Here is a 16,240-nt window from a genome sequence, read left to right on the forward strand (position 1 = left end):
CCTCCATCTGTAGTCTGGAGTTTGATCAGTGTGTGAAAGGGTTTGTACAGCTAAGAATAAACTCAAGAGCTTCCAGTTTTTTGTTAGGTTTCAGTTTTGTAGAAGCTTAAACTACTCTTAATTCCCAGCTGTTGTGCTTCTATCTCTCTCCTCTGCACTGATGCTGGTACTGTGCAGCTCCTTAAACCTGTTCACAGAATTGATCAGGTTGAAAACTGTCCTCCCAAGGCAGTGTGTCGGTTTGGTTTTGGTTTGGTTTGGTTTTGCTTTTTTTTTTCCTTTTTTTTTTTTTTTGCCTTGAACTGGCACACCACCACCTGCTTCTGTAAACACTAGCATTGGCTGAAGGAAGGGGGTGGAAATATGCGGCGGGGGCGGGATGTGACCTCAACAGCCTAGATTTAGATCAGTTTAAGCAGCTTAATGAGATTCTCATTGGCTCTTGGCCTCCTTTGTGCTTGCTAGTGCTCATAGTTTTTCCAAATAATGGAAAAACTCTGTCAGTATCGATGTTACCCAAGTGCTTCTGAATTGCAGCAGCTAAAATTGTCTGTCCTTATGTTGCAGTTACCTGAGAAACCTTGAATCAATCTGTTGGACTGAATACAGGTTCAAAAGATGGTGCTGACTCAGTTAACATTTAGGAGGTTTTCTTTGTGACCACAGATGTAGAAACTCTTGTGAAAACTTGACTCCCCCTCACTGCACTTGCTGCAGAGTCTAATTCACCAGTAACAGAAAGCAATTGTATTTTTCAAGGCCTGCTGTATTAGATGAAATAGTGGGTGGAGGAGGTTTACAAGAAAAATAGTTCCATCTGCATGCTCCAGGGTCTTCATAAAACATGAGAATAAGACAAATGACTTACACAATGAAATCTTATTTTTACTACAGTGGTACATCACTGTGGGCCTTATTATTCTGCTACAGAGTAGGATTAACTATGTAAATAAAGTGATGTAATATGAGTGTGAATATGACTATATTAATATTTGCATTAACTTCTGAACATTTCATGCAAACGAGGTGTTTTCGAAAATGAGAACAGATGCAGACCTCTCTCTGTAATTAAAATGTCAAAAACGAATGCATGTAGGATAGTTTCCAATTTGTGTTTTTTGCTGTACTGATTAAATTGTCTAAACTTGCAAAAGTTAAATCACCAAATAATGTCAAATATTGTGTAAAACACCTGGATAATATTTAATAGCTTGAAACTGGGCCAAGTGTCCAGGATGCCAATATTTACACAGTTAGTCCTTTCCAGCAGTATTGGATATTTTGCTTTGTTTTGTTTGCTTTTTCGTTTATTTTTGTTGTCACACTCTGACCTGAGTTTATTGAACAGATCACTGTCACTGTGATGGATGACATCTTCCATCCCCAGTTGTATGACTTTACTGCTTCCCATGCACTGTCTCTAGTTTAATTGGGTGTTATTCCAGTTCAGCTTGTTAAAATGGCAGAAAACTAACTGAGCAGTGAGACAGGAGACAATGAGACCTTTTGCTAGGAAGCCGTTAATTTGGCTCAGCTGAAACTGTGCAACTGCACTTGTGGACAAGGTTTGAGAAGCCAATGAACTGTCATCATTATACATAGTTGTCAAACATTGTCAGGCTGTTTCTCCAAACATCTCTTCATTGACTGAAGCAGATCTCTTCCTTTCTGGGGCTCTGTGTCAGATGTAGAGGGAATTGAAAATGGAAGCACCACTGCCAGTAAGGAGGCTGGAATAGATGGGTTGAAATTTAAACCAATTTTTTTCATGCTTGTGCTGACCAAACTACTACTTAAGGTAACTTTCCTGTCAGGAGCAAGTGAAACTGCCAGATTATGTCTGAAGGAACTAACTGAGAGAATAAACTACTTCATCAGCACCTGCAATAGACTCTGCTTCCATGCAACCTAGCATCAAAAGCTGCAAAACCAGTATGTTCAAGTTCCAAAGGAAGCTTAAACATCTTTCAGGAACTTTCTCCACTAGCATAGATTCATTCTACTTACCCTGAATTACATTAAATAATTATGTTAAATAATTCTTGTGCTGTTGTCAATCTAAATTGTAAGGCTCTAATTCTCAACTCTTTTAAAATCCATTAGTGTTGGATATCCTGCTGTCACAATCTGTAGTGTTGTAAAGGTTGCAAAACAATTTATTCAAAGCTGTGTAAAAGTCAGACTCTTTTGAGGTAATGAGTAATGGGTCAAATTTGGAGCTTCATGCATGTAAACAGCATGATATTTTAGCTCTGTGTGTGACCACATGGTTACAAATGGCAATTATTGGCATCACTTAACACAGAACTAGAGATGCACATTCAGAACCATAATTAATCATATGTATGTGTAGTAGTGTCAGTATTGGATACCCTCTAGCTGTAATACTGATGCTACTGATACTACAATTTGGACTGGTAAAAATTTTGAAAAATATTTAATTATGCTATCTAAATCTCAAATTTAAGAATTTTCAGTGACCATGGAATTATTACATTGAAATACAGATTCCTTTGAGTTTTGTCTGTTCTTAATCCATTTCACTCTCTTCCTTGCCTCTTAGGTTTAAAAAAATTGATAAGATTTCATTTGAATGTAGTGAACAATATTATCAATTATTTAGGCAATGATAGCGTTATAAAGAAGGTTTGCTAGGAGATTTTTTACTTTAAAAAGAAAAAATCATGACTCTCTTTCCTTCAGATAAGTAGTGAAACTCATGTTACACACCCTTTTCACTAAGATCTCTGAGGCTTTCTGGCAAAACCAGAAGTCACCTTGCTTATCTTCTATTGGGGAGCAGCAAGAGCTGTCTCATGAGAGAGAAAGAGCTTGAAAAAGAACATGGTTACAGCAAAGACAAGGTCCTCTCTGTCCAGAGTACCATCCCAGTAGGGTCAGCATGGTGATAGTCACCAGTCTGAGACAAGGCAAGGTCAAAAGTCAGCAGTCCATCCAAGAAATCCACTAAGGAAAAACAGGAGACCAAAATGGAGACAAGACTTCCTATAACACAGATCTGAGCTTCAAGGAGACAAGCCCAGAGAGAGGACTATTATAACATAGGTTTAAAGTTCATCCAGGAGACCAGGGCCAGAGAGAATGGTGTACCTGCAATGTACACCTGAGGTCCACTTAGGAAAGTCAGTCAGTAAGTCGTGCTGTAAAGAGACAGGGCTGGATGGAGACACAGCTCTGACAGAGTGGGCCAGGTTTAGGTGCACAAGCCAGAGCTTAAATAGAGCTCCTGGACCACTTGGAAATGCTACCACATATGGCTGATGACTGACCTGCTATTATATGCCAGTAACCATTGTCCGTATTAATTAACACGTGGATTCTGGATTTCTGTTTGGGCCAATTTAATTATAAAATGAATGTGAAAAAACATAAATAATGAGGATGGAAAACTCATGCAGAATGTTACTAAGGCATTGTGCTGGTTTTAGCTGGGATAGAGTTACATTTCTTAACAGTAGCTTCTAAGGGTCTAGCTGTGCTTTGGATTTGGGATGAAAACACTGTTAATAACATAAGAATGGTTTTGTTGTGGCTGAGCAGTGATTACACAGCCTCAAGGCCTTTTCTGTTCCTCACACTGTCTCACCAATGAAGAGGCTGGAGGTGCACAAGAGGTTGAGAGGGGACACAGCTGGGACAGCTGACCCCTGCTGACCCAAGGGATATTCCATGCTTTATGTTATCTTGCTCAGCAATAAAGCTGGATGGAAGGATGGGGAGGTTGACTGGGGCTGCCATTGCCTGGGGACTGGCTGGGCATCATTTGGCTGGTGGTGAGCAGTTGTTTGGGGTTTTTTGCATATTTATTTTTTATTTTCTCTCTTCTTTTTTAATTATTAAACAGTCTTTTTCTCAACCTATGAAATTTCATACTTTTAAACTTCTGAATCTCATCCCCATCCCACTGGGGGTAAGTGAGTGAGTGGCTGTGTGGTGCTTAGCTGCCTACAGGGGTTAAACTACATGGCAGGCACCACTACTGAGATTCAGTAATACTCTGGACAAATAATATATAACAAAAATATCTAATATTATCTAATGACAGTTAAAACATTTTTATCTGCTTGTGGCCACAGTTTGCACGGTGGTTATTAAGTATTAAAATGACCTACATGTGGGAATTCGGATGATGATCAAAGTAAAAGACAGGCTATTAAGCCGGATGAACCATTTGTCTTATCCAGAAAGCCAATTCCTATGAGAGAAGTGCCTGCATTTGTGTGCTGGTACCCAAATTCCATAGAGATGCAAATTACAAAAATAGTAACATTAAAATACTTTGTACAAATCGCTTGGTGTTCTTCTGTCTCAGTGAAGCAAATAAAAGGATCATAACAGCAAGACTTTGCTGCATGTCATGGAGTTGAATCTTTCCATGAGAACAAACTGAGAGAGGTGCAACTCTGTTGGTAACATGTATGAATTGGGATATCTGCTGTCACATTTTCGTTATTTGTGTGGGTTTATTTTTTGCATTTGTAATGAGTTAAGAGATACTTGAAAATATGATATAATAATCTGTTTAACATTTATTGTCTGTGCCTAGCATTTAGAGGGTAGAAAGGACATGTTTATTTTTGACAGTTCTTCTCTTTTTCATATCCATATTGAGTATTTTTATGATGTATTTTGTGCAATTTTTAGTAGTCTTTGTTTATTCTGGGTTTTGCTGCATTAAGTACAATGGTTCCCATGCATGTACTAGGATTCCTTCTTCCCACATGATATCAAAGGGAAGATTAATTTTGTATCAGATGAGTGAGACTAGTAACATAAAGGTGACTGCAGCTAAGACTCCTACATTTTCGTTTTTATCATACTTAAGTTGATATTTATAGAATGAACTAAGAGATCCAATTAATTGTACCTCCTGTTGATGCCGTGCAAGATTTTCTCTTTCAACACTTCATTCTCTTTTCTGCCTTTTTTAGGATTTGTCATAGCTAATATAGCTGTGTATTTTTATCTCAGTGTGGGAACAGTTGAAAGACACACTCAGAAGGCACACTCAGGACTTAACCCTGCAAGTACCACGGGTTTGTGGATGCATGAGGGTCTGCTTCTATGTATGCTCAGAAGTGTCCATCTTCTCAGCTGATGAATACTCTGCATTTCTGATTTTCAGGAGCAATCCGTGCTTCCTTGTCAGAATGCGACGAGCAGCTTCCATCAACAGAGCTTTTGGCTTGCTCCCCCTAGGGCAGGCTGCCTGCTGCTACACCGTGCAGGTTTTGCAAGGATCTTGTAGCTTCTGCAGGCCTTTCCACAGCCTTTCTGCGTGCACAGCACAAATATCACTCCTCTGCTGCTCTCACATCCTGTGATCAGGCCCTTTCTTACTGTGTACTTTGAGATGGGTGAAGCTTGTTTTTGAATATTGTTGCCTGGGACTACACTGAAACCTCTCAGCATCAAGTTGTGCTACCACGTCTTTTTAGGTAGCCAGGGTCCCCCATTCAATAGCTGTGATTAGAGTCCTCTGCCACACCAACTCCCTTCTGGCACTTTAAAGTCTTTGTTTTCATATGAGAACAATTTTGAAAGGTTCTTTAATAACAAATCTCTATTTTGTTTGCCCAAGATAAAAGCAGAAGTGCTTGTGGCACACCACTTAACTGCTACTGTAACGTGTTATCAGAGAGACGTGTTATGGGGTCATACCAGGCAAAAGGCTTGCAAGGATGATGTTGGAGGATTGGATCAAGTGCAGAGAGACTTTGTACTCAATCCATTTCCTAGAGCTATCTAGCTACTGAATGGCTTCTAGATTTTGCCTAAGAGAACACCTTGTTATTTTGCTTCAGAGGGTATTCCAGGAATAATCAAGCATGTGCACAGAGTGAATGCTAATAAAGAGAACTTTGGAACCAAACAGGCAATGATTCAACCTGATAGTACAGGTATAGTCAAAATCTCCTTATGTACTGTGTTGAAAGCTTTCGTCTGTAATTCAGCTGTAGATTCTACTGGATGGCAAAACTCCTAGGTTACAGAATCACAGAATAGGTCAGGCTGGAAGGGATCTCAGTGGGTTGCCTGGTCCAACCTCCCTGCTCATACAGGGTCATCCCAGAGCACGTGGCACAGTATTGCATCCAGATGCTTCTTGGATATCTCCAGTGAAGGAGACTCCACACCCTCTCTGGTCAATCTGTTCCAGTGCTCAGTCACTGCCCAGTAAAGAAGTTCTTCCTCATGTTCTGATGGAACTTCCTGTGCATCAGTTTCTGCCCATTGCCTCTTGTCCTATCACTGAAAAGAGCCCAGCCCATCCTCCTGACACCTTCCCTTTGAATACTTGTACATATTGATGAAGTGCCCTCTCATTTCCGTCTTCTTAAGACTGAACAGGTCCAGCTCTCTCAGCCTTTCCTTGTGAGAGAGATGCTCCAGTCCCTAAATGATTTGTAGCTTTCTGCTGGACTCACTCCAGGAGCTCCACATCCCTGTTGCACTGAGGAGTTCATCATTCTAAATTCAGTGTTTCGCTATCAGAGTTATAAGAATTTGTCCACTTTGGCAAACCAGAATATTTTTGCTTAGTCACATTTTAGAAGGTGTCAGCTCCATTTTTACTGAAGGTTTAAAAAAATCTGATTCTCTGAAAATATTTGGATGGAGCAATTAAACATTGGCAAAGTTTATAAGCATTTCAAACTAGAACCTTACAAAAGGAGGTGTTAGGCCAATGTAACTGCAGATTTCTCTTCCATCTGTATTTATATCATGGTGTGTTCTGTCTGTCTGGTATGCCTGTACAGATTTTGCCCTAGACTTAAAATTGTTTGCATCTTGTGTTCAGTATTTATTGTAGAAATTCTGCATAGGTGTGAGTTGTGTTTACATTTTATAATTTCTAGGTATGCTAGAATGTCTTTTGAACACCAGGCAGGTGAATAAAAGTACTGACAGAAAATAATATGTGCGAACAATTACTAAGATGTGAAAAAACAAGGCCTTTGACACAGATTTTTTACCTGCATGCATTCCATAGAAGCATAACACATAATCTTTATACATGATGCATTCCCTTCACAGAGGTTCATGGGTGTTTTAACTTAATGCTGTTTTGTTGCTGTCCACAGTTTTTTGCTGTCTGTGAAAATGGCATGTATTGATGTCAGCAGAGCTGATTAATCACAACTGTTCTTACAGAGTTTAATTTCACAGAGCAGCTCCTGTCTCCAGCATGCTGTGTGTATCTGCTCTTGTTTTTATTGCAGTCCTACGTGTTTCTTTTCAACTTTATCAGAAGACTCTCAGTTCATACATCTGTTGGCTGTTTAGAGAAGAGTCCCTATACATGTGACATTGATTCAAGAATAAATTGTGAGAGCTGTTTTTCCCTTCCTTTCACTGGGCCTACCAAGGTAGTTCTATGGGCAGCCTATTGTCTATATTGTGTTTTCTAATTTATAGACTAAATGCCCAGATTTCTTTATGGACTCCTTTATTTTTGTTTCAGAGAAAGAATCAAACAACAGTCATTTGAAAGTTACCTGCTTTTCAAAATAAATTAAAATAAAAAATCCCTATTATTAGTGTATGAAAGAAGCAGATTGGCAAGTGCCTGTTCATAATTCCCATAGTACTTTACCTTTAAATCTTCTTTCTGATATGTAAAGAGGATAATGGTAGTAAGGTAAACAAAATGTGTTCAGAAAGAAGATAAGGTATGTAAGATACATAAAGAAAGGTTTCTTTACATACATTTATATAGAAATCCTACTCCTCACCCCAAGTTAATTAGTTTTTCTCTGACTAGTAAGTTGGATTTGAATTTTAGTTCTGCTAAATATGTGAAGGCATTTTAGTATTTATCTAAAATGTCAGAAACTAGATGAACTAATAGCTAATCTTTTAGGATTTTTTTTAAATTTACCTGTATTGTGGAACCAACCAGAGATTTTAATTCAAGGCTGAAGTATTATAGCACTGTATATGAAATACTAGTAAGGAAATGTCTTTTTCACAGTAAAATCTGGTTTTGCTATGTACTTCCCAAACAATATGCTTCATATAGGATTATTCAATGAAATGCTAAATTAGCTATGTGCATAAGTTGTGGGCTTGAAGCCAGAGTGAGAGGAGAATGATCAAAAGCTGAGCAATTAAAAAGTAAAATTTACTAGGTATGCATTACTTAAGAGATGGAAAGGCTTGCTAGGCACTCAGATGAGAGTGTTCAAGCTTTGACTGTGCATTTCCAGGCTGCTCAGCTGTGTATGGGTCAGTGTAATTTGGCCTGAAGAGATGAAGTTCATCACTTGATGCTGACCCTTGCATTCCTCTGTATGCTGTTCACTGTATCCAGCTGGTCCAACAGGCTCATGTAGGCCTGAGCAAACCTTGAATACACATGGTACAGATATATTCGGGAGCCTCTTAGTCAACTTTTGATTGTTCTGTAAACATTACAGAGACATGGTAAGTTCAGATGCTTTGTGTTTAAAAGATCTTTTTATGGTCTAACTTTAATTACTACTGGTTAACACTGATGGCTAATAAGGATGTCTTAGAAAAAGCCTGAGGGAACACTCTATGAGCTCAGCAAAGGACTGGGGATTGAATGATCTAGATTCTATTCTTAATGTGACCATTGATTTACAGTGTGATTTTGGCAAGTTGATCTCTGTGTTTCTGTTTCTATTTCACATCTTTTATCTGTCTTGTCTATCTTCACTGCAATTTGTCTCTACAGTGCCTAGAATAAAGAAGGCGGCAATCTGGACTACCATTCTGTGATAGTAACTGTGATAATAAGTAACTTTTAATACAAACTGAATATCAATCAGTCTATTGAAGTATGATTGTAATGGATTTGTGTAGATATACAGAGAACCAGATTTAAGTTATGTGTTCAACCATCTTTAACCTAAAGGATTTAATCCTCTCAGAGAGCTGTCTTTAGCATCTGTCTTCATGGTCTGCTCTGAGCTGAGAGAAGATAAAACTTGAAGATAATGTCCATGGATGTCAAGGAGGTAACACAGTTGTATCTTTAAAAATTTTGACTCGACATATGACCTACTGCTAGATGTCTGCAGCACTTCTATGTGTAAATTCTCTTTCATGCCTGGTACATCTTCAAAAATATTCCTGTTAAAAAAGCTTTCATATGATACTGACTTTATGTTTGAAATTGGCTTATTAATTATGTCTGAGGTGGCTATTGCTAGGCTTATTCCAAATATACCCTACTGGAAATTTTCCTTCCACGGGGGGAGTTCTTCTGCATTATGACTTATTTTGCTATCAGATTCCAGATGATGTAGGCAGCCGTTGGGTCTGGTTTGAAATACTCCTAATTTTGATTGGATTCAGTGAAAACATAAGTGTGGCTGGTGTGTTGGGTAAACATAAACAAAGCCTACAATAAATTCAAAGCTTATGGTGAGTTTTGTTGAGGAAAGCAGCTGCCAGGCTTCCTGCAAAAGGGAGTTACAATCAGTTGATTTTTATCAATTTACTAATTCTTTTTGGACAGTACAGATGTTTTGCATGCATACTGTATTTTTATATCCATATTAAAAATTCTTGTGCCTTGTGCATGTAAAAGAAGATTACATCGTGTCCTTCATACCAAGGTTTATGAAAACACTAGTCTGTCTCATTACACTAACTTTTTTTCCATTCATCTCAGGTTGATTTTCTTCTATTTGTTTCTTTGTTTGTTTGTTTATGTGTTTAAAAGTTAATTTAGTCATTGAAAAAACACCTGATGGACCCTAATGGAAAGTGACCACTGAGTCCATTGTCCCACTTGCACCTGGGTTTCAAATTTGTTTCGAAGGGCTGAACCTTTAGACCTAAAAGGATAATCCAGTCTCCTGGCCTACTCAGCCCTGAGTTTGAAAACAACGTGCCAGCTTTGTTAACCAGATTGCACAAGAAAAGCTAGACTGAAACTGGTTATTACATTTTGGCTATTGAATACCTGTCAAACAGTAACTGTCATGATCCACATGAGGCAGACTTGAAGCAGATACTTTGAGATGAAAAGCTGTGTATCCCATTACCAGTCACTTGAGCTGTTCAGTGTCCATCTGCTGATTGGAGAAGAAAACATCATTAATAATGTATTTAGGGATTGTGATCTAGCTTTTATGGTGCTCTTAGTTCTTCCAGCATGAGCTATCTCAGCATTATTTATCTTCTGAGCTCTAGCATCTCCTTAGCAGCCATGGCAAGTTTCATGATATTTTCTGTTTTAGGGGATAAAAAGAATTAAAGCATATGGTCTAACAACACAATTGATCCATGAGTGTGAGGTTGCTTAGTGTTTTCATAAGAATCTATGCTACATTAGTAAGTTTTATTACTGCTTCAAAATATTTTTCCAAAAGAGGGAGTCTCAGCAAAGAAGAATAACTTGTATAGTAATTTATTATAACTCAAACAACTAATTTAGTACTAAATAATATAAATGATTTGATGCTATGAAATGAGTAATGTAATGTTTTGGACTTATGAACCTGAATGCTCACATAGACTGGTGCAGTTCTGTCAGTGGAAATGTCAATGCTAGTAAAATAGCCAGAAATATCTAGAGAATTTGTTTGTTTTGAACAGTGTTTTAACATTTTTAATTAACAGTTTCACCAGTCACATTACAATTATTGCATTAGAACTCAAGCCATTCAAACACATAATTTACAGTCTTATCATTTGGGGAGTTGTTTTGATTTTATATTGTGGAACAATATCATATGATAAATTGTCAGATGAAAGACTGCAGCCCAGACAAGATGGTATTAGCTGTTAAGCTCTTAATGTCTCCGAAAGTCTTGCTTTTTTTTGAAATAATGATTTCTTTTTCCTTAGAAAGGGTGGTTTGTGTTCACTGGAAAAATAATTATGTGCCTGGAAGAAAATGGCATGCAGGTTTCATCCTTGATCCAAGACACTTGCAAAATAAAAGTTCCTCTTTGTCTATAATTTTTTTAAAAATATTTGTTTTAATATCAAGTAGCATGAACTGGCCAAAACCACCAAAAGCTTGGCTGTTTATCTCTACAGATCTCTGTAGTTTTCATGCCTTTGTGGCTCAAAGCTTGTATTACTGCAGTACAGAGGGACTGAGGAGCTATAGCTATGGCAACCAGTGCCTGGTAGGTAACTCACAGCATAAATTACAGGATCTCTAAGGGTTTGCTGCAGATTGATCTGGTCTGGCTGCTCATTTTGGCTTTGACCTTCAGGACAAGGACCAGCATCAAGGCCTTTTCTGTTCCCAATATTCACCCTTCTGTAAGAAACTCTGAAGAGGTTATATAGATAAACAGGTACAGATGGGTCCTAGACTGGTTTAGGTGGGGATTTTTTTGCAGTTGTATTTATTGTAATTCTTCAAGTGAGACAAATTGTGTCTCATTTTTGCTAGTATCAGTATTTGCTACATCTACTGTAGCACTCTTGCCACCTCACCTAGCTCATTCAGCAGGGTATTTTTCACAACCCTGATTGATTCTGAATTCAAACTCAACCTCAGACATAGCTTTTATATAAAAAAATGAGGTAGGGATTAAGGTGGGATATGAAGCATTCTTGTTGCTATTATTTAGGTTATGCAGAGCATATCTGAATTAGGAAAGCCAGTTGAAACCCTGACAATAAAAATCCAGGTCCTCCATAGTCACTGGCAATTGGAGAACATGTTTCATAGCAGTATAACAAAAGCCAAGAGACTGAAAGGTGAAATACAGGAGAAAATAATTTCTTAATATCTCTGCAATTTGCTGATTAAATTTTAAGAAGAATTAGACTGATGTCCTGGGTAATGTGTGAGTGGTCATGGTCCAGAACCTGAAGTTCAGTTTCAGGTCTCCTTTCCCCGCCTCAAATCAATTAATGCTGGTTAAAATGTTTCACAGATCAGAGTATCTCTGTTGACAATGTATTTAGACTTCTTTTTCTGAAAGCTGTTGGCCATTTCTGTAAAGATCATCTGCCAGCAGTTATCTTTTCACAGTTGCTTAATCATGTGCATTTAAAAACAAAACTGAATGTGCCTGAACACTTATACCTTCAGCCAAGCGTCTTGTTGGTGTAGATATAATAATATTATGTAATAATAATAACAATGACTTAACTGAACAACCCAGGACACATGTTCTGACATTATATGCAATTAAAGAGCTGTAAATGTTTCAAGGAAAATGAAATTAATTTGTAAGAAAATGAGAACTACAACTTAAAACAAGTTTCAGCAGTCATAGACAAACCCCCAAACCTTTATCTGAATGAAGCAGTTCATGCTATAGAAGGTCTTATAGATTTAGTGGATTTCTTTAGAATGCAGAATAGAGAATTTTATTGCTTAAATATCATCTGCAAACAGTAAAGTGTAATGCTGGAATATTAACACACATTAATACAAAAGCCTACTAAAATGGGAGTAAAATATGTTTACGAAAACAACCACAGTAAGGTGATTTCATCTGTACAAATGTAAGGCATAAAGAAGCAGTTCGCAGAAAAAATCCCTGCAAAATATTTTTGGAGTTTGCTGGGTTCAAAATTAATCATATTCAGTTCACTTTAAATAAAGATGACCTAATAAAATTTAATAAAGTTATAACCCTAACTGAATTTAAATAACTCTGTTTGGAATACTAATGTTTCTGTGGTGGGGTGACAAAGCTGAAGAATTTGGGGTTCTTTTGTATTTAGTAACTACTGGTTCCTTTTTCTAGTGACTGGTTTCAGTACTGTAAACAAACTTTCGGAGATTGGTAGTAGAGTTCCCAAAGTTGGGAGTTGCCTGATGTTATTGATGAACTGACAGCTAAGAAAAGAGAAGAGAATTATTTACATGGTGATTTTTGCTCAAGATCATAGAGAAACTGTGCTCCCTGTGTGTGTTTATAACTGAAAAACCCCATCAATAATGGGGACAGATTTTTTCGTAATTATTAATAGCTAGTATGTACCTAGTTCAGATCCCTTTTCTTAAAAATGTCATATTACTATTACTGATAAAGTGAATGGACCAGTCAGGTGCAATGCCATTTTCCCACTTAGCATAGATTTTTAGTAAGATTGCAAATGAGTAGAGATTTTTGTCTTGGAGCTGTTTAGGATTGTACAAGAATTATATATAGGAAAGGTGGAATAGATGTGAGGAGATAATCTGTGATTGCCTATTGCTCTTGTCTGTTTTTTTTCTCCTTAATAATGTATGACAAGCACATTTAAATTTACTGAAAAACCTTTGGTAAAGAAGGTTTTACAGCCTTCTTAGTGGGTCTGTTCCTTAATTATCATAATAATTGTTTTAATTCTTCTCAATGTACTATTTAATTAATATTTCCAGTGCTTCTTCTAGTCCATATATTGAGCAGTAGATGATCATCTTTTTATAATTTCCTTTCACGTATAAAGAGAATTAACACTTTCAGATTCTTCACCTCTCTCATAAGTCTCATTTTCTAACCCACATTTACTGTTAGTTTTCTTCTCTAAGTGCTAACAATTGCTAAACCTGTTGACTTTTTAAATTAAAGCAATCCAAAATAACTCAGTAAATACACACCTTAATTTAAGTATTTTCATGTTAGTAATGTAAGCACATAATAAATATTAAGGAAAAACTCTCTGGTTCTGAAGAATGTGGTGTTCAGTATGTCAAATAAGGTCATAAGGTCATCCTAAGTCTAAATGAGTTCACTGTGTTCCACTGGAGATTTTCATCTGAAAACAAGTTTGTAAAATATATTCTGGCCCTCTCAATAGAATAATAATGTCCACATCATCAGCAGACTAAAGTTGGATTTTTATTTTTTTTTGCCCTGAAATTAGAATTTGTATTTTGAGCGTGGAGATACTTAGAGTTGTACTGCATGAGCTGGAGCTGTGGGGGATGACTGGGACAGTTTCTCCTCCTTTCCTTTCTTGTTCCTGATGACAGCAATTTATTGTGGCTTTTTATTTGACACAGTGTACTCTTCAGACTTGTACAGGGTTTTTTCCCACATTCATTTTGCACATTTTAATTGAAGTCTGCAGCTTATTTATCTCTGCTTTGCTGAAGTGAGGGTATAAGTAATGTAATACAGGGCAGAGTTTCTTATTCCTTGTTGTTACCATAAGTGGGTATTCCTGAGCTTGGTCTGATCTGGTTTCTAGTCCTCAGTAGGCTGTCAGTCAATTTTCAAGTCTAATACCTGTTCCTCTCTCAAATATCCAGTACCATCAGAATAAAATTCAGTTATCTGCTGTATGTCAGACCCCTGCACAAGCGCTGTCTTCTTCCAGGAGATTCCCAGGTAGCACACTCTGGCCTGAGATACATTAATTCCACTTGAAAACAAATAGCATATTAAAGATTGTTAGTAAAGATAAACTAATAAGCAATTATGCCATGTGATTTTGCTAATTTTTGTTCAAAAAAACAGGCTTCAGGGGTTTGTCACAAAAAAAAAAAATCTTTATTGAAACACAGTATTTTTTCCTAGCTTTAGAAAATAAGCAACTTGAACGTTGCAGTAATTTCATGTACTTAATGTGTGTGCATAGTAATATGACAACACTATCCTCTAGTGGCGGTATGTGTTAACACAACACTCAATCTACGTCAGTGGGAACTGGCTTATGTGTGTTGAAAAGATGGTGTGTTGGCCTCGTTATTATTTATAAACTCAGAGTTTTGATTTAGATAACGAGGAATAATTAACAAAATGCTGCATGCAGTGCACACATGCTTCAACCACCGGCACTACACCTGTGACTATCAGAGTATATATGCATGATTTCTTATGGTTTTCCAGACTATTGGACTTACAGAGTTCTAATCTGCTGTGGTTACTTTTTATGGTTGTATGGTCTTTAACATGGTTGGACCACTAGCTGGTTTTTAGTCTTCTCTTGAACTTTGGTATTAAAATCTAACTCTCATAGTGAGAGTGTCTCTAGACATTGTTATCCTCAAGCATATAAAATATCCTTAATTTCTTTTTTTTTTTCAGTTTGAAATTTCAAAAATTCAGTGTAAGGAAAAATTGGTGTAGGAAAATAAACTCCAAGATTTCAATGCATTAGGTTTTTTTAGACTTATCCACTAAAAGGGCTGGTCTAGACTTAAAGTGTATTTGCTTACTGTGAAGATAGATGTTACAAAAAATTAAATTATTTCTCACTCATCCTTTAAAAATGTTCCTGCTCTGGAAGTTTGGAAATTTGTCTGTGCTAATCCTATATAATATTTTTTTTGTGTATGGTGGCTGTTGTTTTGGTTTTTGGGGGTTTTGTTTGTTTGGTTGGTTTTTTGTGTTTGCGTGTTTGGTTTTGTTTTCTTTTCTTTTTAATATTCTGATGCATTTGGAGAAATTTTATCTAAATATTCCATCATGTATTTTGGGAATAAAGAGGTTTTAATACTTCCCATTCATGTGTGCCTCACATAAATCCAAGGCAAAGTGAAAGAAGGAAACAGAGAAGACCCAGTTGAAGACACAGCCTTAGCTTATGGTGTGGAGTGGTTACTGCAAGTGAGGAGCAGAACAGAGAAGAATGAACATGTTGATATTTCCATTGCTCTGATTTCATTTTCACAGACAATTCAACATACAGCCAGCTCACTTGTGTATCGTACTTGGACCTCATACTTGTCTTAACAATGCTTTCATTTTTCTTCTGGGAAAAAATAATAATACTGTGTTTATGTAATAAGAAGTGCAATAAAAACAAATCATTATGATTTTCAGTTTCACATGTTCATAATTACAAGAATCTTGTCTTAAATACAAATATAGGAATATAAGAATTATTGTGAAACATTTGAAAACATTATATTTGGCTATGAAGCACTACAGTTTTAAGCTTTATTGTTTAGGATTCTAGCCCAGTGTTTTTCTGAGTGTTTTGTTGAACTGTAGACTAGACGTTAGAAGAACTCTGTGATAAACACAGACTTTCTTATCTAATACCATATTTTCAAGTGGGCCTTGACTGCTAGCTCTGCAGAACTGAATTTGCAGGGCAGACAACACAGGAAAAGTAGCCCAACCTCCCTGGATAACAGCCTTCTCTGTTGACCTACGGTTCATTTTGTCTGCCCGTTTAAAATCAGGCTGCTTGCTCATTTACACAAAAAAGAGTCCGATAATGGCAGAGTGTTGTCTTCTATTAGAAATCAGTAAAGAAACACAGGAAATAAAATCATCAGATGTATTTCTTACGGGTCACTGAAGAGCTACAATGTCATGTGCAGGTGATAGTT

The sequence above is a fragment of the Myiozetetes cayanensis genome, unplaced genomic scaffold (assembly GCF_022539395.1).
Source record: "Myiozetetes cayanensis isolate MyiCay16 unplaced genomic scaffold, myiCay2020 scf6-25, whole genome shotgun sequence".
NCBI classification, from domain to species: Eukaryota; Metazoa; Chordata; class Aves; order Passeriformes; family Tyrannidae; genus Myiozetetes; species Myiozetetes cayanensis.